The sequence below is a fragment of the Macaca thibetana genome, chromosome 1 (genome assembly GCF_024542745.1).
Source record: "Macaca thibetana thibetana isolate TM-01 chromosome 1, ASM2454274v1, whole genome shotgun sequence".
Taxonomy (NCBI): Eukaryota; Metazoa; Chordata; class Mammalia; order Primates; family Cercopithecidae; genus Macaca; species Macaca thibetana.
In genome coordinates, this window is record NC_065578.1 from 87,741,250 (window position 1) to 87,765,785 (window position 24,536).

The 24,536-nt window shown below is 37.1% G+C and overlaps 1 long non-coding RNA gene across 1 annotated transcript; it reads right to left on the reverse strand.

Moving 5' to 3' along the window:
* Positions 1-318: 318 nt before the first annotated feature.
* Positions 319-24,496, reverse strand: LOC126963987 (uncharacterized). The gene is made up of 7 exons (XR_007729274.1): positions 23,688-24,496; positions 22,060-22,132; positions 16,576-16,641; positions 13,934-14,021; positions 3,550-12,219; positions 2,271-2,521; positions 319-602 (listed from the first exon to the last, which is right to left on the reverse strand). It is a non-coding gene; the product is annotated as an uncharacterized LOC126963987 (long non-coding RNA).
* Positions 24,497-24,536: the final 40 nt, after the last annotated feature.

The following is a 24,536-nucleotide window of genomic DNA, read 5'->3' on the forward strand; positions in this document are numbered from 1 at the left end:
TCTCTCTCAGCACGTATTTCCAAATTTCACTGCTCTGCATGGAGGAAAAGAAGCATATGTTGCTTCTCAACATCACTCACTTTAAATAACTGAGAAAGATGGGGTTGTTTCAGCCACAGGAGCAATTGACATGTACCATCCAGAAATCTTTGGTCTGACAGCCTCAGCTAAATACGCCACAAATTTGCATTGATAACACTTTGTTTTTGTGCTCCATACCTCTGCCACTACTACCACCCCCACCGCCACCAACCCTTCCAGATGATTTCAGGGCTCTTTCATCTTCCATCCCTCTTCCATACCTTTTCCTTCTCCCAAAGAACAAAGAAACAACTCGGTGATTTTTATCAAGGTTAATTAATAATAGGTACTAAAGGTACAAATTTTATCACATTGTTTTTGGTTTGCAGTAGGGTTGTCAAAGAAGGAATTTGAGATGAACTAAGACAACATGTCAGCTCTTCAGGAAAAACATGCACAAAACCGCAGCCAGTGTTGGTTCTAGTAGTTGGGATTTGGATCTACAGTCTAGGCAAGGGATCCAGACAGAAGATAGGCCAGGATTCAGCAATTCTCTTAACACGATGTCCTTCCAAAGCACACTAGAGGACAAAGAGGGGTGGTAAATTGCCTTCCTCTAACTGTTCTAAAGAGAGATATAACCCATCCCTGAGATTATTGGTCTAGTGTCTTCTCTGGTTATACAACCTCCCAACAATTACAGGTAAGAAATAAATGAAGATAGGAAAAGCCTCAATTTTCTTTTCATTTTCTACTTTTGAAAAATTCTAAAATTAAAGGAATCTTTTTTCTTTAAGAGAAGTAGAGACTGATAGGCACAGTACATCTAATGATGCTTTGAAGGTAACATTTTGGTGTTCATCCCCAAAGACAGGCTGGTGTAGAAATCTATGGGACTTCGATTAGCCATCACAGTTTTTCATTTTATTTTTTGATTAACTTTTTCATGCATAGCTGAAAAACACTAAACAGAATGAAAGGCAAGTGACTGTAATTAGACTAGATTGCCCAAGGCCAGAGAAAAAGAGAGGCAAATCCTGTAATTCAGCTCCTAAGTAACATCCTCCACATGATAGAGTTGCATCATACATTTTTAAATCAGGCTTTTAAAGTTTTGCATGCATACATTGAAATGGAAAAGTGTTTCTGTTGGGAAAATATAATTTGCATCAAGGTTTTCATTGTCTCTTAAATACACCTTTCCTCCAAATTTTAAAACGTATAGTACATAGAGGTATGTTGAGGCAGGAAGAAAGGAAAAATAAGAAAATTTGAAAAAGGATAATAAAAGTTACATCTGTGAATGTAGTTTTTCAAAAACACTATTCATTAGTATACAGATTAAAATATAAAATAGACTAAGTCCTATTCTCTGGGTTGGCAAATAAAAAACTAAATGTTATATGTTTATTATGTGGAAGACTAAGTGTTATATGTACATTATGTGGGTTACATACCCATATTAAAAACACCTGATTTAAACAAAATATGCTTTAATTTTGCAAAGGTTTTCGTGTTATCTTTATGGTCAAGACATAAAAATGTAGACTAAATGGTAGAATAACCAAACGAATGTTCACTATCACTATGCCAAGGCAGTGATAGCAGATCAGTGTCATCCTGGAGTAAGGTTTCTCATGGGTGACATAGCTCTCGACATTTATACTATCCGCATATGTAAAATAATAAGCTTAGATAATTAGTAACAAGTGCACAAAGGGAGAGGAATATCTGAGATGGCAAAATGACTGTATTAAGATTGCTGAAGGACACAAGAGGCTAGAAGTATAGGACAAAACTAACAAAATATAATTTAGTGAGGATAAAAGTATAAATCTACATTGGGATCAAATGCACAGGCACAAAATTAGAAAATGATAGATAACCAGAGCCAGGGTCCTTATGAAAAAAAGGCCCAAACATAAAATTAGAGAATACCTATGCTTTGAATCAGCTTAATTCCCTTGTCTCCCTCTGTTTTCCCATCTGAAAACTGGCCATAACACTATCTGCCTCTCAGGGTTGCCAGGCAGTTTAAATGAAATAACCTATGAGTTAGTCTTACAGCAGTCCATGTGCACAGAGGTATTCTGAGCCCACACACTGTGTCACATCCAGTCAAGCATTATAATGCCTCCACTTGCTCCGTGCTGATCAAGTCAATGGAATAAAACTAAAATCAGATCTAGGGGCCTCATTTTTAGAATAACGGAGAAAAGTCAGAAAACATCTATTGAGCATCCACTTACTTGTCTAACATCAGGCTCTGGGGATACTCAGGTGAAGCCATGGTCTCTGCTCTCAAAGAGTTCTCAATGCAGAATCAAATGATGGGATACTTCATCTAGAAAAAGGTGGCCAGTGTGTTGATGGCTCAGTAAGCAAAGTCCATGAGAAATAGTTGTCTGAATATTCGTACATCACCCATTGCATCTAACCTAATATTTGCTCTTTGAAGCTACTCAGTAAACACTTTTTGAATGAATGATTTCAGTTTCACCTGAAAATGAGAAAAGTTAGAAAAAAAATGGGAAAGTTTTCTTTAATTTTTTGAAATTCTAACTTAAAAGAGAATATATGTGTATTTGCAGCTCTGGAAAGCAGAACTGAAGCAAAGGGTTCAGAGGACAGGGAGGCAAATGGATCCTGCTCTTTTATGTTTGTTACTATGTTAAGGAAACTGATTATATTAGAAAACTAATGTTTATTTATGGTTCTTAATGGCCATATCATTGTTGCTTTGCCTCCGGGCCTATTGACTAGAATCAAGGTAAAAAGAACACTCCTGAGTTTTCAATCCAGGTTGCATATAGAAGCAAAACCAAAGACTTAACACAAAAGGGAAGTAAAACTGTGAAAAGTCCATTTCCAAAATTAACAAATAGAGAAAGCCTGAAAACCACACACCCCAGGGCTCCATTACATCTTCAAGTAAAACCAGGATCTAACTTTTGGCTCAGAAGTTTCCATCCCAGGCCACTTCAGCCGCACAATATTTCAATTCTATTATTTAAGGAATGGTTTGAAATATCCCCCAATTCAGCTTAACACCTCCCATAGCACATTTCTGCAGAACATAAGCGCACTGCCAAATAGCCAGCCCTGCCGCAAACACAGGTAGAGTAGCTGGGCCAACAGGAGAGGTTACATTTGTTTGGCAACTTCCTCCAGGCTATTAGAACTGAGACTGCAAGAAGCTAAAATGAGAAGTGCCTCGCCACTTTTACAGTAAACGAAACAGAATAATAGCAAAGAGCATGACTCAGGTCCCAGTCAAAAGCAAAGCAGGAGCAGTGATGTGCCCACCCCCTGGATGTTCCAGCCCCTCAGCAGGTCACACGCTGAAATGCTTTCTGAGGTCCATGGCTATAACTTGAACCTGTGACCCTCTGAATGAACGCCAGTACCCAGACCAGCATGTCACAAATAGCTACTTCAATCCACCTCCCCAGCCTACATTTAATTAAGTGAACATGATGAAAAATAAATGAGGTTGTACTTAAGTCTTCAAAGGCCTCCTAACCTTACCTTTCCAGGGGATTTTTGGCTAGTTGGCTCTACTCTCCTGCTACCTCCATTTGCCACAAGTTGTTATATTACATTTAGGCTCAAATCTGCTCAGGCTATAATCCACAATCCATCTTTCATTTAACTTCTAAATGTTAAGAGAAATGGAAACCTCATCAGCAAACATTGTGACAGTTATCTTTTTAACTGTCATTTATATAAACTTAGGCACATCCCATTCTAAATCACACTCAGATGAATCAGTTGTTCAAATATAAACATATTTAGCAGAATTCTGTCATTTCCTCATATGTATATTCATTTGCGAATGACTCACTTCATACATCTTCATAAACCTGCGAAACTATCTTTTGAGTTATTCACAGATTCAGGTGATGATGCTGGCAGAGTCAAAAGCTGACAATGTATGCAGGGCCAGCACTGGGAAAAAAGTAGCCAAAAGTCATAGCTCTGGGATCACTTTAATCTGTCTTTGGGTACAAGAAATGTCACAGAGGTTCACCTGAAATGAAATTATCCCTTTCTCTTAGTTTGTTTCGTACCACCTAATCCTCTAACTCTTTATTAAACATTATCTTTCCCATCTGCTCTAGTGAATGTTCAACACCTTGTGGACCAACTCCGGCCTGATTGGTTTTTATGGGCAGCATGAGCTCAGTTTTATGCACATACTTAGGATTATCTCAAGGACAAAGAGGATGAACAATCCATTAACTGTAATAAGCAACTGCACATCTCAAGGTAGCTACAGCATATATTTGATTTCAAAAGAAAAGACTGAATTAAAATATGTCTGTCCAGAAATGTCTAACCTCCAACACACAGAAACAGCATTTTCTGTTCTCCATGCTCTGGTAAGCGGTGCCACTAGAAATCACATCTCAGTCCCCTTCAATCAGACTTTCCAGCTCTTAAATCTTATTTTAAGATCTGACACTAGAGCAAGAAAAAGATCCTTTTGAAACTACTCTTCCTGATTATCTCTGGGCAAAGCGTGTAGAGCATGTGTGGACACACAACACTTTTTTTTTTAAAGGAAAATGCATTGTTATTGCTTTGTGTAGAAAACTTAAATTCTTCACTTTAGAATTACATGTGTACCCATTGCTTAAATTTGTGAAATATAAATCATGGAAATTTAGCCAAATACACAGTGTTATCTGAGAAAGCCAATCTATATTGCTAGCCTGTGTTAATTACAGACATTAGAACCACATTACTATTATTTATTTCAATATTTAATTCACTCTAAAGAAATCCACTAAGACCTCATTTCCCTACTTCCTAATTTAAATGTGAACATTATTGAAAAAGTCTTTGCTTACTTCTTTTCATTAGAATTCCTTATAAATGCTCATCTTCTTGCATCTGTTTTATTGATGAGCTCAGTTTGATTTTTTGGCTAAACTTTCAAACAAAGGTACCTTGCTTTTGCTGTTACTATAAAGTTTTATGATCCTGTAATAACAACAATTATGATGACATCTGATCACACTATATACCTTAATGACCAGACATATCTGACCACGTATCTTCACAGTTTACTGATCTCATTGATGAGCAATGTCAGGCTTCCTTCTTGCAACTTGTATCTGAAGATAATTAAAAGCTAGCTTATTTTTTTAGCAGTTTGAAGTTTGTTTTTCAGTGAATTGGTAATATCGCATACTGCACAAAGAGAGAATGTACCAGTCACCTGCTCAGCTTTACGGCACAGAAAGTGTGAAAAACGGGTACAGGAGTTAACGTACTCAGAGTGACAGCTCTCGAGATCTTGCATGTGCTTCTTTATTCATTACTTTTTCTAAGGAAACAATGCTAAAATGCAGAGCTGAGTGTCATCTTCCAATTTCAGTTCAGACCCTTACTTAATAGGTCAAAGTCAAAGTAAAACCAAAGTGAAGAACTAGACAGGGCATTGAACTGGGCACAAGCTATCTTGAAGAATGCACAAGCCAGGGGTGGTGGCCTCTGGGGATAGAAGAGGAGGAGTAGAAGTGAGAAGGAGAACTACTTTTCACTGGGTTCTCTTTTGTTACAGTTGAACATTTTACTTGATACCCACATTACTTTAATAACAAGAACAACAATGATAACAACTTAGAGATAACTAAATCATGTTTTCCCCCTCCCAGTGCTGTAACAACCCACACCCATCCCAAAGGTCTGCCCTGGTGAAATGGTGCAGTAGCAAAGGTTGTGTTCCAGAGTCCCAGACCCTCACTCTTTGCTCCTGCTGCCTCATGGGGATCCCTCTTCACCCCTGTCCTCTCAACCTCAGCCAGTGTCCTCAGGTTTCATCCGGTCGGAGCAAGTTTCCAAGAAACTATCTGATCTACTGAACATAAATAAATAACAATGGTTTTGCTTTTATACATACACATCAAAAAACAGTGTCAGATTGAAACAGTCCCTTCAAAACCTCATTGTGAGAACACTGAAAACAAATTCGCCTATATTAAATAATCAGTTGGAGAAGATGATTATGCATGTTTTCTGTTCAGGGGAAGAGGAGTATCTAGGCAGGGAAGTGAAGGACAGCTGAGATCACGGACACAAGGGTTAGCAAGTTTATGGGATCCTGTGCTAGACACCAGCCCACTAGGTACCAGGTTGGGAGTGTCCCAACACATCTCTGGATGGAAGGCTGAGAGAACAATATCCTGGCCCCCAGCCCCTCCTGACATTGCTGGTGTCTGCTTGAACCCTAAGCACAATGATATACATAAAACACTGACACTAGATATCTTCAAGGAAATGGTACAGCCATTTTATCAAGCAGGACCCTGGACTAGTGAAAATGTGCTCTGCAAGGTTTTTTGAATGCTTTCCATGAGGTTGCTCTAAGCTTAGACTGATGTTACTACTTCTCTGCGTTCTCAATGCCCCATTTTTGATACTGCTGTGAACACAAATTTTCTTCTTCTATTCATATATACATGCATTAGAACACAGTAAGACAAAAGATTGCCTACTTTGAGAATTAAATTTTTCACCTTTAGGTGGTTAGTAAGGCCAAACTCATTAATCTTCTCCTATTTGCTGTATTCTGCAGTATAATTACATGGCAACAACCAGTGAAATTTCTGGTGAAAGGCCTGTGTTATCACTCCAGGGCTATTCTGCGTGTCCATGTCATTCTGTAAAAAGGTGGCATCAGAATACTGGCTCCCATTACTAAACAATTTTAGTAAGCATCTACTTTAAGATATCTGGTTTTGTGTCCATCTGGGAAATTATTATATTAACATTAAGCATCATGCTGTTTTGCAAAATGTGAACATACTTAATACCACTGAACTGTATACTTAAAAATAGTTAAGATCATAAATTTCATATTATGTATTTTTACCACAATAATATTTTTTTAAAGATTAAGCATCACTGATTTTCCCCCAAGTTAGAAACATGTTTATTGCTTTTGCTACATTTAGAGTAATGAATATCTGCTTTATGAAATCTAACACCAGAAAACAGTACAAAGCTATAAATGAAAGAACTTTTCATAATCTTCCCTGACTAGGATATTCACTCTTAGCTGTTTTGTATATACTTTTGGAGATACCTGTTTTCTACAACCTTAATGAGAGCTTATAGCGTGCAGCATCAGACTGTTTTTGTTTCAAGTGACAAAATCCAACTCAAACTAGCTTGAAAATGAAATATCTCACATAACTAACTCCAGGTACACATCTAGCTAACTTCAGGCATAGGTTGATCCAGACTCAGATAATATCACCAGGATTTGGTTTCTATCCATCTCTCACCTGGGCCATTCTCAGACTCCACGTGGTAACCTCCAGCAGCTCCAGGCTCACAGCCCTTTGAATTACATTCCAGCAACAAAAGGCAGAGAATCTCTTCCTGCTAATTCTTAAACAAGTCTTATGATTTGTATAGTCCAAACATGGTTCAGACCAATCAACATGACCAGGAAAATGAAATATTCTGATTGGCCAGGTTTGAGTCTCACGGCACCCGTAGAGCCAGCTGTCAAGTCAACTCCTTCCTAAAAAACTGACTCATAGGGGATGCCCCCAGAAAATCAGGGACTATTAACAGAAGGGTCAATGAATGCTGATAAGCAAAAACAACAAATGTCCCCAATGTGTTTTCTTCTTTCATCTTTGGCATCAGGGCCAGCTACATAATTTGTGGGGCCCAGTGCAAAAGGAAAATATGGGCCTTCTTGTTCAAAAGTCAGTAAAAGAAAAAAAAAAGGTGCTAAGTCTACTAATTCCATCTTTCTGCAGCCTCTTCTTCAACTTATCATGGTTTTTTTTTTTTTTGCGCTATATAACGTAAAGAAAAAATCTAAATTTGACTTATTAGCATGAACTTTACCATTCATCATTATGTTGTTTTTAAATCCAAATATGAAGTTTTTAATTCACATGTGAAATCAATTACAATTCATATTTTATAGTTCATGAATGCACATGTATTTCATTCTTAGCAGAACTCAACTGTTTTCATTTCACTTTCTGATGTGTGCATCTTCTACAACACTTCCTACCTTCAGCTTACTGATGAGTAAAGTACGACTTAAAGAAAAAGTAATTACATGTTGCCTTTCTTTCCCTTTACTTCTTTGTCATCATTTTTGGCATAAGTACTTGTCAAATACACAGAAGTACAAGTATGAAAGGATATGATAGGGTTTCTTGAACATTCTTGTTTCTTAGAATGTCGTTGTCTTCTTTCTTATTCAAAGCAAGTTCTGGTTTGAGTGAACAAAGTGGCCTCTTGGGGCTGTCAGGGACCCCATTTGCTGAATAATAGATGGAGCTCCCTTACCTTTTATTCACTTTGACCTCCCACGCATCGTGGGTCCATGGGAATTCTGTGCCCACGGACATCGAAAATGCTATGTGCAAATGGGGTGGCAAAGAATGGCAGACATGCATATTGCATGTGTCTTCTCTGCTCATGCGCATGCTCCATTGTCCCATCAGACTACTCTAACAAAACATGACTTCAAAGATAGAATTCTTAAGAATTTCAAGACAGTGACAATTGATCATTAAACCAAGCATGGGGCCCTTCTGAGCACAGGGCTCTTTGCGACTCTGCACAGTTCACACACCCATGAAGCTGACCCTGGGTCTCAATAAACTAAATCAAACTATTCAAATAACCAAAAGTGACTGAAAAGTTCTGCAAAAAGACTGAGATATGGTTAAGGAAACCCCCTTCTCAGAAAGAAAGGGCATTCTACAGAGAGCAGTGACAGTTATTAAGGTTAAAAAAAAAAAAAAACAGGAATCATTTCAAGTGTCTGCCCTACAATTTATGACTACTCAATTCAACCTATCACACACGTAAAACTCATTCATTTTTAATGGTTTTATAGTATTCCATTGTCTGATTGCACTACAGTTTAACAGTCCCATATTAACATTTAAGCTCTTTCCCATTTTTAGTAGGACTTTCATGACTATTCTTGAACATTTACTTGATTATTTTCTTAAGATAAATTTATAAGAGTAGAATTGCCGAGTCAAACAAGATGCATGTTTTAAATTTTTATACTCATTGCCAAACTGCCTTTTAAAATGGCATACTAGTTCACTAGTGCTATAGCAGTGTATGAGAAAGCCTATTTCTTCATACTCAGCACTGGATATTACCATTCTTTTTCATCTTTGCCAATCTGAATGATGAAAAATGATATTTCTGCACATTTATTGAACTATGGATGAGGATGAGCATTCTTTTTATGGTTATTGTTCAACTTCATTTTTAACGTTTCTGAACATTCAAACTCTACTGAAGGCCCCTATCCCATTCTCTATGACAGATGAAAGAAAAAAAAATGAATTGAAGCAATGTTATTATTTCCTACCAAAATGAGTGCTAATAATAACAGCAAATATTTATTAAGTGCTTACTATATACCAAGCACTTTACATACATTTTTCTTTAAATTCTCACAATCTCACTGAATTGAAAAAATCTTGAGGATGATTATTATCCCCATCTTATAGAGGAAAAAAACAGCTATTTGGAAAGCTTAACTAATGTATGTGGCAGAGTAAGGACTCCGTGGGAACATAGATCTACCTGAAACCAAAGTCTGCTATATGACTATGCTTTTAAATTCAATCTGATGTTTTTAATTTTCATATTAATATGGCAAGCAGTCCTGCATCTGGTTGAATTAGAGCATAAAATAATCCTTAGCCACAGAATGACATTGTCTAATACCTAGCAAACCCTGAGGATATTAACCAAAAGGAAGAATGTTACCCAAACTCTATCTGTCTGGCCAGGAGCTGAAAGCAACTAGGAAAGCTGAGTGTGCATCACTCATCTTGAAGCCTCATAAAAGAAGGGAAATTGTATTTGCAAGTCCAATTTCTGAATGTTTGAGGAAGCCTCGCAGGAACACTGCAGTGAGGAGTTAAAATGAAGGCCCTGAGAAGGAATGTGGATAATATAGTGTGTGGGGCTCTCTACTGCAGGGTATGTAAATACTTTATGCACTAATTCAATTACATTTTCAGATTATGCAGAAAGACTGATTTAAGCAACAGTTCACACCGCTGCCCCATCACCCATGCATGCATGCAGGAGAACAGAGTTAAGAGACCTGGGTCGACCTTAACTCTGTATTTCTTGACTTTTATGGGCATAAGTTGGAACTTTAATGTTTTATTAATGTCGAGTTTTTGGAGTTGGTATTCAAAATGTTTCAAGCAAAGATATGACAGATCTCAAATACCTGGAACCTGTTCACATTGGCAGGTAGTAAAAAAAAGTCCACTATCTTAGACAAATTATCGACCGAAGAACTCAGTGGGATTATTTTGCTTAAATTATTGTATAAAGGATTAAGACCCCACAAAAAGTGAAAATATTTTACTTGCAATTATTTCTATATTGGCATGGATAATGCATATACTTATGAACTTTCGAAAGTCCCTGTTCCAATGTATAACTAAATACATTCTTAAATTGATCATCTTCAGCGAATGGGCAATAAGGAACTATAAATATGATTTACTCAAAGCACAAAGGAAATGAGCTAATCCTTGCAAATGCCTCAAAAAGTCAAAAAATTATTGTGTCTTCCTTTTTATTCGTACCCTATATTGATTTATGCAAGAAGTCCCTTCCAAAACCTTAAGGCGCTGATTGTATTTATTATTTTCTAGGAGAAAATTCAAAGATGAGCCAAGGTTGCAATTTTCAGTAATAAAAACTTTTTTGTCAGACTGGTTCTCTTCTATTTCAAAAGGTTTATCCTCTGGAAAACAGTGAGATTTATGTAATAATTTTCTGAGGGAAGAGGGTAGAGTTACATTGAGAGTTTATTTCAGCTTTTTTGCATCTGAATAAATAAATGTATTTGGTGACATGTATTTTCCTTGAAAATATTATTTAATGACAGATTCCCTTTTGAAAGGCCAAGGATCGATGTGCTATAAAAATTTTAATCAGATTGTTACCATTAACGAGTGTTAACACATTTTCTCAGTGTTACTTGTGTTTTTGCCAACGTTTATATGGCTTGCTTTACCTCTTTCCCAGTTCATTTGCAATTTTCACAGGTTTTATTAGGGAGATTTTTATTTTTCCAGAAACCGAAGATTTTAGGTTACGCGTTTCCATATTCATAAATGTCTTAACTATGAAGAATAAAGTGAAAAAAGATTTAAACAGGGCAAAAACACTGCTTATAAAACAGTCATTCAGGAATAATCATATCAACTAAAGCAACTGCTTGTGCAAAGACAAAGGGGGCCAAATCCTGTCCTTGGATGTGCACACACAGCTCCTATTAGCCGTTGAAAACAGCTACGTGAGTGTAGCCAAGGACAGTGTTTAGCCCAATTTGGTCTAATTTATCCAGACCACTGCAGTCATGAAAGGTAAAGACAGATTATAAGACATTTTGCATGTCAGTACAGTAGTATGCTTTGTGTTTTTCCAATCCCCAGGGTTTCCTTGATCAGGCCAAATGTCAGTGACTGCATCTGAGAAGTTTGAAAAGTATATAGAGCAAATTTATATGCTTTGCAATGCTGCTTGCCATAGTTGGCAGCCCTATCTCAGAGGATGCCTTTCTTTCAGTGTTAGGGGCCAAACTGTAGCAAATTAAATTTACCAAAAAGAAACAGACTCAGTCATATGCAAACAAAGTAAATGCTAAAACAGAAATAGAAGAACATTTGTTTTAAACAATTTTTTAAGATACCAATCAAGAGATATTGAACTAATGTGTTTTACTCAAGAATGGGGCCATAAGTCGTAGGACTGGCTTTGTATAAGCCAGTGCTTAGAAGATTGGTGAAAGAGTCATCAATTCCCTGCCAAATTGGTGCCTCTGTGCACTATATGTATCTTGAATATCAAATAACCTATCTTTCTTATACAATATTATAGAAGTTATCTGATAATGGGACCACCATCCCCCTATTTTTTCTTTCACTGACATTTCACAGAGAAAAAGAAAAAAATGATTTGGCAAACTCCTTTGCAAATCCATGTCAAACAGCACACTGCCAAATATGTTCCTTTTATTGAATTTAATGGATACCCAGGGATATTTGCTCTTGTGGTGGACACTTTTTTGACACTTCTTATTCACTGGCAACTTTTGAATGCTTCTTGTCTGCTTCATGTGTCTGGTAACCCAATCCAGGGCTTTTTAGATGAGTAAAATTCCTATTGATGTCAACAAAATACTTGACATGAGTATAAGATGTATCACTAAGGCCATCTCAAAACTTTTGGGGACATGTCAAGAACAGATTAAGGGAGAAAGAGAGATTTATGAGTAATTTGTCAAATTTCACAAAATGTAAGCTGATATTTTATGTAAATGTTATACCATTCTCTAAAGAAAGAAACATTTCAAATTCCATAAATCTGACATGCTGATGGAATGTGTGTATGTGCGTGTGTGTGTGTGTGTGTGTAGGGAAGGGGGGAATACACACATGTGTGCATCACACAATTATACTATGTGCTCAGACCTGTCAGGTTTAATCTATAGCAGTAGTTCTGCAAATGGCTTAACAAACTAAAAAAAAAATAAAGAAAGAACAAAAATGTTTAAACTTTTGGCCAAAATAAAGCAACTGAATGTGGTTTTAAATTGCCCACACTATGCTGTGTTCTTCTCTGGAAATGACAATGAATTCAACATGCCCATAAAATTCCAGAGGAGGTGTGGATTAATAATGATGTTGGAAGCATGGTGGGTAAGAGGTTTGGGGAGACTGCAGTAAAAATATCAAGCTATATCCTTCCTTTCTTACATAGTTCTTTTCTCTTTTTTTGCCCTTGAATTTGCAAAAGTTGATTGCAAAAGTCTGCTCCTGGTTTTAAGGCTGAAGTTGGTCATCCAGACCATGGATAACTGCAAGACAAAGGTCTGTGATGCAGAGTTTATGAAACAGGAACCAAAATCAACGCAGATGATACACTGGGAATTTCATACTCCAAAGGCACAGGGAATTAGACACAGTTTCAGGCAGTAAAGGGTTAACAATTCAAAGTTAAACCAAAGAAGGCTGAGAGTTCAAGAAATTGGGTTGTCTGAGGAAGGGTGCTTGCCTCCTCTGAGACATCAGCCATTAGCATCATCCCAAATAATTGTTCATTCACTGTTTCTGCTTTTTGCTGGACTTGTGTAGCCCTGGAACTACAGGCAGAAAAGGAATGAAAGGATTCTTCTGCTTGGTACAAGGATAATTGTGTTAACATTATCAGGTCATTTTGATGGTGCCACTCTAACAAACTGAACAATTCAGCACTCTGAGGCAGTCCCCTAAAGGTCTCATCACGTAGAAGATCTAATTACAGTGGCAAATTACATGACAAGGAATATGGACACCTGGAATTTTCTTTCTCCACTCTGTGGCTTGCAAATTTTTTGCCAATTTCTCAATCTGTGCATTGAAGTTAACAATAATTAATGTACTAAAGCATCTTGAGCTTCAGGGGGAAAGTTTGAGAATTATGTAGATAGAAGTGCTATTGTTTATAAAAACAACAATAATAGCAATACTAGCTTCCACAGATTAAACACAAACCATATGCTCAATAGCGTACTAGATAGTTCACACATCATCTCATATTCATAAAAATTCTAGGAAGTGGGTTTATTATCCAAGTCATACAGATTTTTTAAAATTACAGGTTCAGAGAGAGTAAAAAATTTTCCCCACTTCATACAAGTAATTCAAGGTATAAGCAGAGTTGTTACATTTGCATAAAAACTGGACTCCAGGTTTGTGCTTATCAACTCCTGGGTTAATACGGAACCAGGGTCAAATCCTTACCAAGAAAAAGATTGATTTTTATTTGTATGTCCACCCTTTCCAAAAGTCATCAGAAAGATTCCTGGTTCCACAAATACAAATTTGTCTGTTACCTTTTCTCAGTACCCTTGTGATTACAAGTGCTTTCTTCTCCTTATAACATTAGGTGTCATGGATATCTTCGTTTCTGTTTTTGTTTCTCTAAAAAATAAGAAGAAATGGATAAATACTCACAATATGTTTGTATCCACAAATGAAGCTGAATTGAAATTGGTAATAAATGGTCTCTCAAATATTGTTTTCATTTGCTAGTGCTATACCTAATGACTGACAAATTCCTCATCTTTATTCTCAAACAAGCTCAATGGCACTGGTGTTCTGAGCATTGTATGAAAGAAAGACAAGTCTGAATTTTTTTTTATTTGACTGGTAAACTGATTTTACAAGATTGGCAATTTGTATTCACATCCTGATATTCTTTGGGAACTCATCAGGGCCTCAGTACACCAAACAAGGTGATAATACAAAAGCAAAGAACATTAACTATTTCTTGTGTCACCAAATGTTCCCAATAATCTACACATCAAACTAGGACTTTGACAGTTGAATTTTTAAAGTCATCCTTGAAACATTTTCTTTAGGCATTTTTGTCCTTATGCTAAACTTTTTGAAAAAAGAAAACTCACTAATGTTTAATCAGAATATTTTTCCAACTCTCTCTGTCTCTACGACCTACATCCCTGCTAGGTCATATTGGTCAAGGCCATCTCTCCTGTGGAGTCTCTCCTTCAGCCCTCCAAGGCTGCTGTGTTAGGCCATTCTTGCATGGCTATAAAGAAATACCTGAAGCTGAGCAATTTGTAAAGACGTTTAATTGGCTCATGGTTCTTTAGGGTGTACAGGTGTGGTATGAGCATCTGCTCAGCTTCTGGCCTCAGGAAGCTTACAATCATGGCAGAAGGTGAAAGGGGAGCAGACATATCATATGGCAAGAGAAAGAGCAAGAGAGAGAGAGAGAGAGAGGAGGGGGTCAGGCTCTTTTAAACAAATGGCTTTTGCATGAACTCACTCATTACCAAAGGGATGGCCTTCAGCCATTCATTAAGGATCCACCCCATGATTCAAACCTCTGCCCCATGATCTGCTCCACCTCCAACCTTAGGGATCACATTCCAACATGAGATATGGAGGGGCAAACATCCAAACTATATCAGCTGCCTCTCAGGAAAAGAGAAAAATTGGTATCTGAAGCTCTCTGAGCATATGAGAAGAGCATTTGGTTCATATGAGAAGAGATCACCACCCCCATCTCTCCTCTTTTTGCCATTTTACTCCTTTGTCTGCCAAAGTACACAGCAACAAGAAGTTCCAAGAAGACAGGAACCTGGCATGCCTTATCCAACATCATATTCCTAGTGCACAGAATAGTGTCTGAGAACCTGACAGATGCTCATTAAATATGTATTAAATAAATAAAAAGTCATATCTGAATATGGGGGCTATCAAGGAATTTTAATTATCCAAAATGAAAAGTTTTGATTCTCCATTCCTCAGGATCAGAAATTACAAGGGCTTGGTATGATTACAACAGGTTCACACTGCCTCCTCTCTCCTTCCTCAGAGCTAAAAATCTGTCTCTATAATTGTTTCTGGTCACAAAATTATATTCGTATATTTTGCATCATTGGGACATTATTATCTGGGCATCTTGGCTAGTGAAAACTGATCCTTTACCCATTCAACATAGTAGGTTCGGGTAGAAGGGTGGAAAGGTTAAAAAACAAATCTAAAAACTCAGTATGTAACAAATGATAGATATGATAAGATTATAGGACACTTTCTGGAAAAAGTCATGGCCAACACTACTGATTAATTTACAATATGACATTATAGGGGTGTCTAATTTATTATATAACTTTTCCCAATTTAAAATAGGAATGTATTAAATAGAGTTTCTAAAATGTTCCATTCTAGTCCCCAGACTGTGAATATGGCAAAATATCATGCCCATAAATATATTACATCACATGGCAAAAGGAGCTTTGCAGATGTAATTTAGGTTGCTAATCAGTTGACTCTAAAATTTGGAGATCACCCTGGATTATACCAGTGGTCCCAATGTAATCATATGAGTCCTAAAAATCCGAGAGCAAGGTCAAAGGGTGAAATCTGAGAGAATCAAAACAAGACTTGCCATGGCTGGTTTGAAGAGGGAGGAGGCCAGGTGAAGAGAAATTTGAGTGGTCTTTAGCAGCTAACAGCAGCCCCCAATTGACAGCCAGCAAGGACAGAGGGACTTCCATCCTACAACTGCAAGGAACTAAATTTTGCCAACAGCCAAACAACCTTAGAATGGAACCTTCCCAGAGCTTCCATATAAGAGCCTAGCTCAGCCAATATCTTGATTTCAGGTTTGTGATACACTGAACATAGAACGCAGTCAAGCTATCCTGGACTTTTAACCTGTAGAAACTGTGAAATAATAAATTGTGTTGCATTAAGCCTCTAAGTTTGTGGTAATTTTTACAGCAGCAATAGAAAGCTAATAAAGGGATGACAGAGTATCTGGCTTCACATTATTAAAAATAAATATTTATAAAGAGCTTAAACATAAGAATAAATTTTTACTTGCACTTTTTTTTTTTAAGGTTCAAACTGGGAAACATTCTTTATGGTTCTATAATGAATGGAAGGGTGAGAGGGGTGGAAGATAATTTGACAGAGGTATATACTACAAATTAATATCAAACATTACCCAGGGAAGTTGAGTCACTCAGTCAACCAGCCTTGATTGTTTATCTGTTATCCACAAAGCATCAAGCTGAGCAATAGAGATAGAGATTAATCAAATAGAGTCCTAGTTATATACCCTATACTATAACAGAAAAATAACATAAAATGCGAGAAATGCTATCATTTTTATGGGTAAGTGTGACACAGTGGGATAGAAAGGAACTGAAGATAATTGAAAGGGATAGCTCAATCCATTACCACGTCTTTTCCATTATTGTTCTTTGATATCACTAAAACCCACCATTTATTTTTACCTCCATATATCCATATTACCACTCTACGGGATCAGACCAAGGCCATCTTGCCTAGATTTCTGCCACAACGTTTTAACCCAACTTCCTGCCACCACTCTTACCATCACCAAATTCATTAGCGCAGCAACCAGAGTGATATTTCCAGAATGTGATTGTGATGATGTTACTCCTCTGTATAATATTAACATTTTTCAGTAGTTTCTCATTGCCTTTATACAATTTCCAAACTCTTTAAAAATGGCTCATGTGGCCTCCCATGACCTGGTCCCTGCCTCCTGTCCAGGCTCATTTCTTACAATACACACCCTAACCACCGTGCTCCAATCACACTGAACTCCTTGGAGTTATCTGAACATTCCTGTCCTCTCTCCTTTGAATTTTGGCAGAATTTCTCCTTCTTCCTGGAACTCTCACCCTTGGTCCCACATGACCTAGATAGTTCCTAATCATCTCTCAAGCTTCTGTCTAAAAATAAGTCCTCTTTGACCCCCACAAGCATAGGAGTGAGTGTTTTCCGTGTGTAGACTTTACATCATGAATTGTATTTGCCTATTTACTTGTCTTTCTTCTACCCTACATTGTAATATCTGTGGGGGCAGAGACCATGTTCCATTCCCCTTTGTATCTCAAGACTTGGAGTAGTAGATAATCAGTAAAATTATGCATACTGATAGATGTGCTGGAAGCCAACAGTTGGAAAATATCAAAAAGTCAGAAGTAGTTGATAGTGTTAAAAGATGAGACAATATTGAAAATTGGAAAAGGGCCACTTGGCCTAGTGTTGGCCAGTGGGCTGTTGGATCTAGCATTAGGAAGTCATCTTGCTTGTGGGGGTCAAAGAGGACTTATTAGTCATCTTAGCAAGACCAGCTTCAATTGGATAAGAAGTGAGTGGGAGCTGAGGAAACGAGGACAGTGCTTTTGTAGAGAACAGAAAGAGTACTCCAAAGCACAACTTTAAAAGGCTTCATAGTTCAGAAAAATGTCTAAAATCCCATTTCCTGGCAGAAAGGGCCAAACTTTGGCCCAAAAACTAAGGTTGAGACATAGTTTAAATGAGGAGTATATGAAAGTTACAATCGAGGAAACCATAAAACCAAAAATTGAGTATCCAGAAACAGCTCTCTGAAGACAGGGTGTAAAACCAAGCAATAGAGAACAAAGATTATGAGCTAGGAGAGAAAAGAAAAGGACAGGACATGAGCTCCTAGGTGATTACCGGGAATAGGTGTGGCCTTCTTTAACTAACTCCCAATGTATGGTGAGTGGGGAGGAGGATGGTAAGCAAAAGAAGGCTGGCTGCACACAAAAGGCCAAGGTAGATAAGATGAGAGTTGGGAGGAGGTTGAAGCAATAGGAGATGGGGAAGACTAGATTTGATCATGTCTGCAGGCTGAAGAGAGGGATTCAGAGACAAGAGAAAGAAAAAAAATGTACATCTAGGGAGGAGGTCACAGGAGATAGAATCCAATGAACCCAAAAAGTTAATAGTGGGATGAAAGAAAAACCTTCTTACTTTAAGACTGAAGAAGAAATATTAAAAGATGTGTGCTTCTTGGCCAGGCGTGGTGGCTCACACCTATCATCCCAGCACTTCGGGAGGCCGAGGCTGGCAGATCACTTGAGGTCAGGTGTTCAAGACAAGCCTGGCCAACATGGTGAAACCCCATCTCTACTAAAAATACAAAAATTAGCTGGGCGTGGTGGCGCATGCCTATAATCCCAGCTACTCCGGAGGCTGAGGCAGGAGAATCGCTGGAACCAGGGAGGTGGAGCTGAGATCGCGCCATTGTACTCCAGCCTGGGCAACAAGAGCAAAACTCCATCTCAAAGAAAAAAAAAAAAAGATGTGTGCTTCTGTAGGCGAGTCTGTGGGTGGAAGAGAAGGGAGTCCAAAGAGATAGCTTGGAGCTGCTATAGTCTTTGTAAATTATGAAGTAAGGGTAAAGGCTGAGAGTGAGGGGCATGAGAAGAATGGCATGAGTTTAAAGGTTTCAAACAGCTGCCTCAAGAGGAACTCGAGAGGAAGTCCTTTGGGGACAAGTGAGAGGATTGCCAAGCTGCATTGAGAGCCCAGCCAAAGTTACATAATTAAAGAATAATGATTATATTTCCTGAATCTTAATTTCCATACACATCTAGAAAACGTTGCCCTGCTTGCATATATCGCTGCTTTCACAAAAGAAGCTAACTTTGAGAGAAAGAAAATCCAATCTAATTTTTAAAATAATTTCTTTTGTAAAATGGTTTTGCAAGTGTCCGTGGTTAATTTCCAAATACTGGAAAGTCAACAATTTTTGTAAATCACAACCACGTGTGTTTTATGCTTATATGTGTTTCTACCTTTTCACATTTGGTTTAAAAAAAAAAAATTACAGGTGGGGGTAAAAACATCAGCCAACAGGGTTTTGTGGATCACACAGCCCCATGCAATTAAGGCGCCATTGTTAATTTTCAAATTGTCATAATCCATTTGAGAATTTAAGACAATTCAAAAAACAATTATGAGTGAATGAAAAGTGAATTGGGCAATCAACTGAGATGAAATTCAGCCCAGAGAAACAAAACGTTGAGGAAAAAAAATCCTAGATTATGGGAAGAATGAAAGGCATATGGAAGTGACTGATTGTGTGGGGATGGTCTTTAAAGGCCAAGGTTACTTGACAAGAAGGTGGTAGGGGTTTGTTTTACACTGAATGGGATTTAGCTGTTTCGTTAAGTGCAGCAGATTTGGCTTTTTCATTTTTAAGTTGCATAATAAAAATGTTTAAGCCTACCCAGATGCACATAGATATAGCTGTATGTTGTTTACCTAAGACTATCATATAGCAGCAAATAAACAAAACCAGTCCCCACAGACATTACGGAGCAGCTTGCCACAAAACAGAATTTCAATTGCTTGTTCCGATTCTATGAAGGAAGATTAATTTGTGATGCATCTAAATGAATTATTTTACCCTAAATCTACAAGTTGAAATTACCATGCCCTATAATTTTTAATTTTTGAACTTGAAATAATGTAGGTAAGAGGATCATCTTCATCTTCAAACAACCTAAAAACACTCTGGCATACTCTGTGGAAGGGCACACTAATGTGTTCCAAATTAATGTTTTAAAATTCCTGTTCCCTGAAATTTTACATTCCACACAAGCAAATAGGCCCATGGAGAGGAGTCAAATATTATTACATGATGGCTCCTGTCCTTTTAAATTCTTCTTGCTAAACCTCCATTTTCCTCTAAGCCATTTCCTCCTCGTCCAATCATCATTCTACGCCTTTTTTAAGGCATCAGCCAAGATTCGACAGATGCTTTCCTTCATAAGTCACAAACCATCATGATTTTTCTCATGGTTTAAATTCCCTCCGAACTCATTCATTCATTCACCTACTCATTCATGCATCGTTGTGCACCTACCATATGGGACCTCCATAGCATCAAGTTCAGTGTTCTCCATGCAAAGTGCATTTATTCTATGACTCCTTAGGGTCCTGGACCTATGCTAGGCACCATAAAACTTATAGGAAGAAGTAAGTATATGCAATGATTTGTTTCTTTCAAAAAGACTTAAAGCAACCAGCTGTCAAAAACAAACTATAGTACAGTAACATGACATACAAAATAAAAGAAAAAAAGTCAAGCAATAAAAGAGAAGAAGAAATTTATATCAAAACTCCCTGCTGAATTTCTGGCAGTTACAAAGGGGAAATCAAATGGATCACGAAGCCCTCATTCTCTAGTAAAAAAAAAAAAAAAAAAATACTATTTCTTTTAAAAAGATGGTAAGTTGAGCAGGAATAACAAAAACATGGCAATGCTGGTACTGCTAATGCCACAGCCTCAGAATCATTCTTTACAGAGCATACCAGTGAGCAACTACTAATTCATCAGAGATGCCACTCAAAAAACAAATTCTTCTCATTATCCCTTGTATAAATGAAGTTTTTCCCTCAAGAATTTTGTCATTTGAAAATGATAATAAAGCATGCATACCTGTAAAAATTGGAGAACATTTTAGAGCTAAACTGTGTGATGCTAGTTAATTATTTCTGATACTTCTTTGTACCCCCGCTAGCAATGAATGTATTCCTTGCCCATGGTGGCCACATAAAAATCATTGCCTGGTTAACTTATAATGCAACATTATTTCAGAGACAGAGGACTCTGGTAGTGAGAAATCTTCCTTGCAGAGGAAGAATGGAAACCGAGCCTAAAAAGATGAGCGTTTGTTGAATGAGCGAACTAAGATCTTGAATCAGTTAACTTTTTAGAAGAGATTGTTTTTAAAATCATAATAACTAAACTTTGAATCTGTACTCTTGCATAGCGACTTCTCCATCTAAGGTGCATTTTCCCAATAATTATTTGTTCATTTTATACTGAACCCTGCTTTCTTCTGCTTTCAGACTGTAATACGTTAAAAATCCACAGCTACCAACTCAATGTGTTGGCCTTTATAGCCACACAAGAAAGTAGGGGACAGCTTGTTGATGCCCTCCGCATTGTCTTCTTGAGATCCACAAGAGTTTTGTGTCGTCTAAGGTTAAGAGTTCAAGGAGTAAAAGACCATTTTAATTGCATCAATAATCCACTCAACAGCACCTACTGGATTTGTCTACTAAATTAGCCTTGGTTTTCATCCCAAAAAAGAAAAAAAAATTTCGTTCTCATTTCCTTCCTGTTGCTGGTAGAGGTTACAATATGCAAAAGCATATATGCTGTAGACCCCCCAAATCAGTAAGTACTCAAAATTGTGTGCAAAATATGAATAAAATATTGATTTCATTAAAAATGTTAAGGACTACTTAATTCAAAAACATTTTATATGTTTGCATATTTATTTCTAAATTTGCATATTTGTTTGCATATAACTTGTAAAGATGAATGTTAATTATACTTTAAAATCATTTATAAATTGTAACTAAGAATGTTGTATGAATTTTTTAAACTGCCAAATTCTCAAGTACCACTAATTATAAAGTGTCATGTAAAGTACACTGGAGCAGACTTCATATTGAAAAAATATTGAGATCTTGACAAATAGAAAAGCAAAATTATTAACTGCGCTTGCTGATTAAATGATACCTCAGGCAAGTGAAACTTAAGTGACACTTTATGCTTTTCCAAAGCATCCATTTACCGCCACTGAATTATGACAAGAAACTCATGCTCCTAACCAGACAAATATTTTACCTGATGCCTCCACATTATCCCATGTTTAAATGTGAGCTTCTGAGAATTATTCCATATTTTTGTTGTAAATATTCTGAAAATGACAAAGAATAAGTAAACAGGAATCATAATAAGCAGTAAAGCTACTTCAGCAGCACCCTGTGTCAAATGAGGTGAGCTGAGGCGATTTGACTGTGCACTAATTGGATTTGTAAAATGATTCAGAGTAATTTAAAAAGCATTTACACAAGGTCAGATCTGAACTGGTTTCTAAAAAGAACCATAGAGAAGAATGAAATGTCCAAGTAATTACACTGGACATGTAGATCTAACACTGTATCTATTAAATTGGGCATGAAATTGGACTTTTTTTAAAGTACAGTAGGTCTTACACTATAAATCTCTAGACATTTTTCTATATTTTTGATAAAATGTTTAATTATACTAAGTACAGATATGTCATAGAAAGGAACTATTGCTCATGTACTATTTTTCCTAAATTAGCAACTACTGTAAGCTAATTTCTTTCTTAAATGTTGTACAGTTGTGGCATATTGAAAATCAGCTGACTTGGTTTCAGCTTATTCCAGTATCTACAGTCTTGCCAATAGAAAGAGACACTGCTATCACTTTCTCCTCCACCACCACCATGCCCCTTGTCTCTCTTAGTTTAGGGTTGATTTGTAAATGTCTTACTATATAAAATAATTAATGCTAAATTATTCCATGTTGTTATGTTATCAGTGTCCTATCTGAATCCATACTAATATAATTAGAGATAAAGTCGACACTGAAATAACAAGTAGCTCTTAAAGTTCCATGCATGTTAAGTGGCATTTACTGTGCTGGCAGAACAGAATTTAGATCTCGAAAATAATTTGATATTAAAAGACAAAAGTAAACAAATTAGACTGTAAGTTTGTTTTTTCCCCCTGGGTATTAATCAGCCCCGGTAAACCTTGTATTGTACTCTTCAAATCTGCATTAATCAGAATTTAGGTTTTGAAAGTCAAAAGGAAAAAAATTGTCTCCCTCTGGTGGGGAATATAACAAGTTTTTCTTTCCTTTTTTTCTTGCAGTCAATTTCAGCTAAGTTTCATGATGCTTTAGAAGAGTACACTTGGATAATCAGTTTATCATCTTTTGAACAGATTTTGCTCTCTTTTGACATGATCAACACTCAGAAAATCCAGATTCAAAAGTCATTTTTACTGCTTTTACTTTTTTTCCTGAATAAAAGGATAAAAGAAGGAAAATAGAAAGCCAATGTCAAGAAGTAGGAAAGTTCTGTTTTACATGAAATACTCAGCTCTAAATGGACTGGGGATAAAAATTTTATTTTAGAATCTGTCAGTTTTGAACTTACACCCCTGAATAAGCTGTTTCAGAAAAGGAAAGTCCTGGAAGACCACCCCACACTCCCTTCACCCAGATCGTCTGTCAAGAGTTCCCTGGCTTCTCTCCTTTCTCTGTAAGGCTAAAACACTGTCCCGTGACCTCCACTGTATCACCTATTGCTTACGTTGCGATTCTTGTTTGTTGTCAATATCTTCAGTAAGACTATGAGCCTCTCAAAGAGAGAGATCCTGCCTCATACATCTCCAAGTCACTAGTATTTAGCTTGGTCTTCAGCACAAAGAAGAACTTACCTCTGTGCCGGGCAGTGTGCAAAGCTTTCAGCATACAACCATGGAGAAGATACGTCTGTTTCCTGCCTTCATGAAACTATAATCTAATGGGAAAAAATGGGTTGATCTGGAGTACATTTTACCATAGAAACAATATATTAAATAGCAATTACTAACCCATAAAAGCCTATACAGTTTTTATTTGACGTTGAAATGAGTTAAAATTTCCCTTTAGGCAGATTCATCCCTTAAAAGTTCTACAGAGTCATTCTCATTGTGATGTGTAGAAAGAATTTTGAACTAGAAGTTTTTATGTCTGGAACCATTCAGTGAACAAACATGTACTGAGTATCTACCATGTGTCAGGCACTGTGCTAAGCCATGGAAACACATTCTGGTCAGGAAAGCCGGGTAATAAATAAGTAAACACATTTATTAAAGCTGAGCATAGCTTGTAATTTGTGCTGAAGGAAAAAAATAAGGTGACAGAGGATGGAGTGTATCAATTGGTGTTCGAGCAGGAAACAGATTTTATACTCAATGAGGTAATTGATGAGAGTTTAATAAAGGGACTTTGTAAAATGTGTGGACAGTATTAAGGTAAACCAGTAAGGGAAAGCAAAACACCTTAGAACTAGTAAAAATGGAAAGTCACTACTACCCGTAGGCCTCAGTAGAGAGGGAAAGGAGCAGTTACTAGAACACAAAGAAAAAACTATAGCTAAAGGAAAGGATCTTCCAACAAGAACTCTGGTTTTCAGCATCAAACACAGCCACCAGTGACTTGCAGTCCAGGCCTGGAGGGTCATAAATCCATTGATCTCTCTCTCCTCTGAGAGTACCCTGCCAAGTCTCCCGCTGGTCAAACTC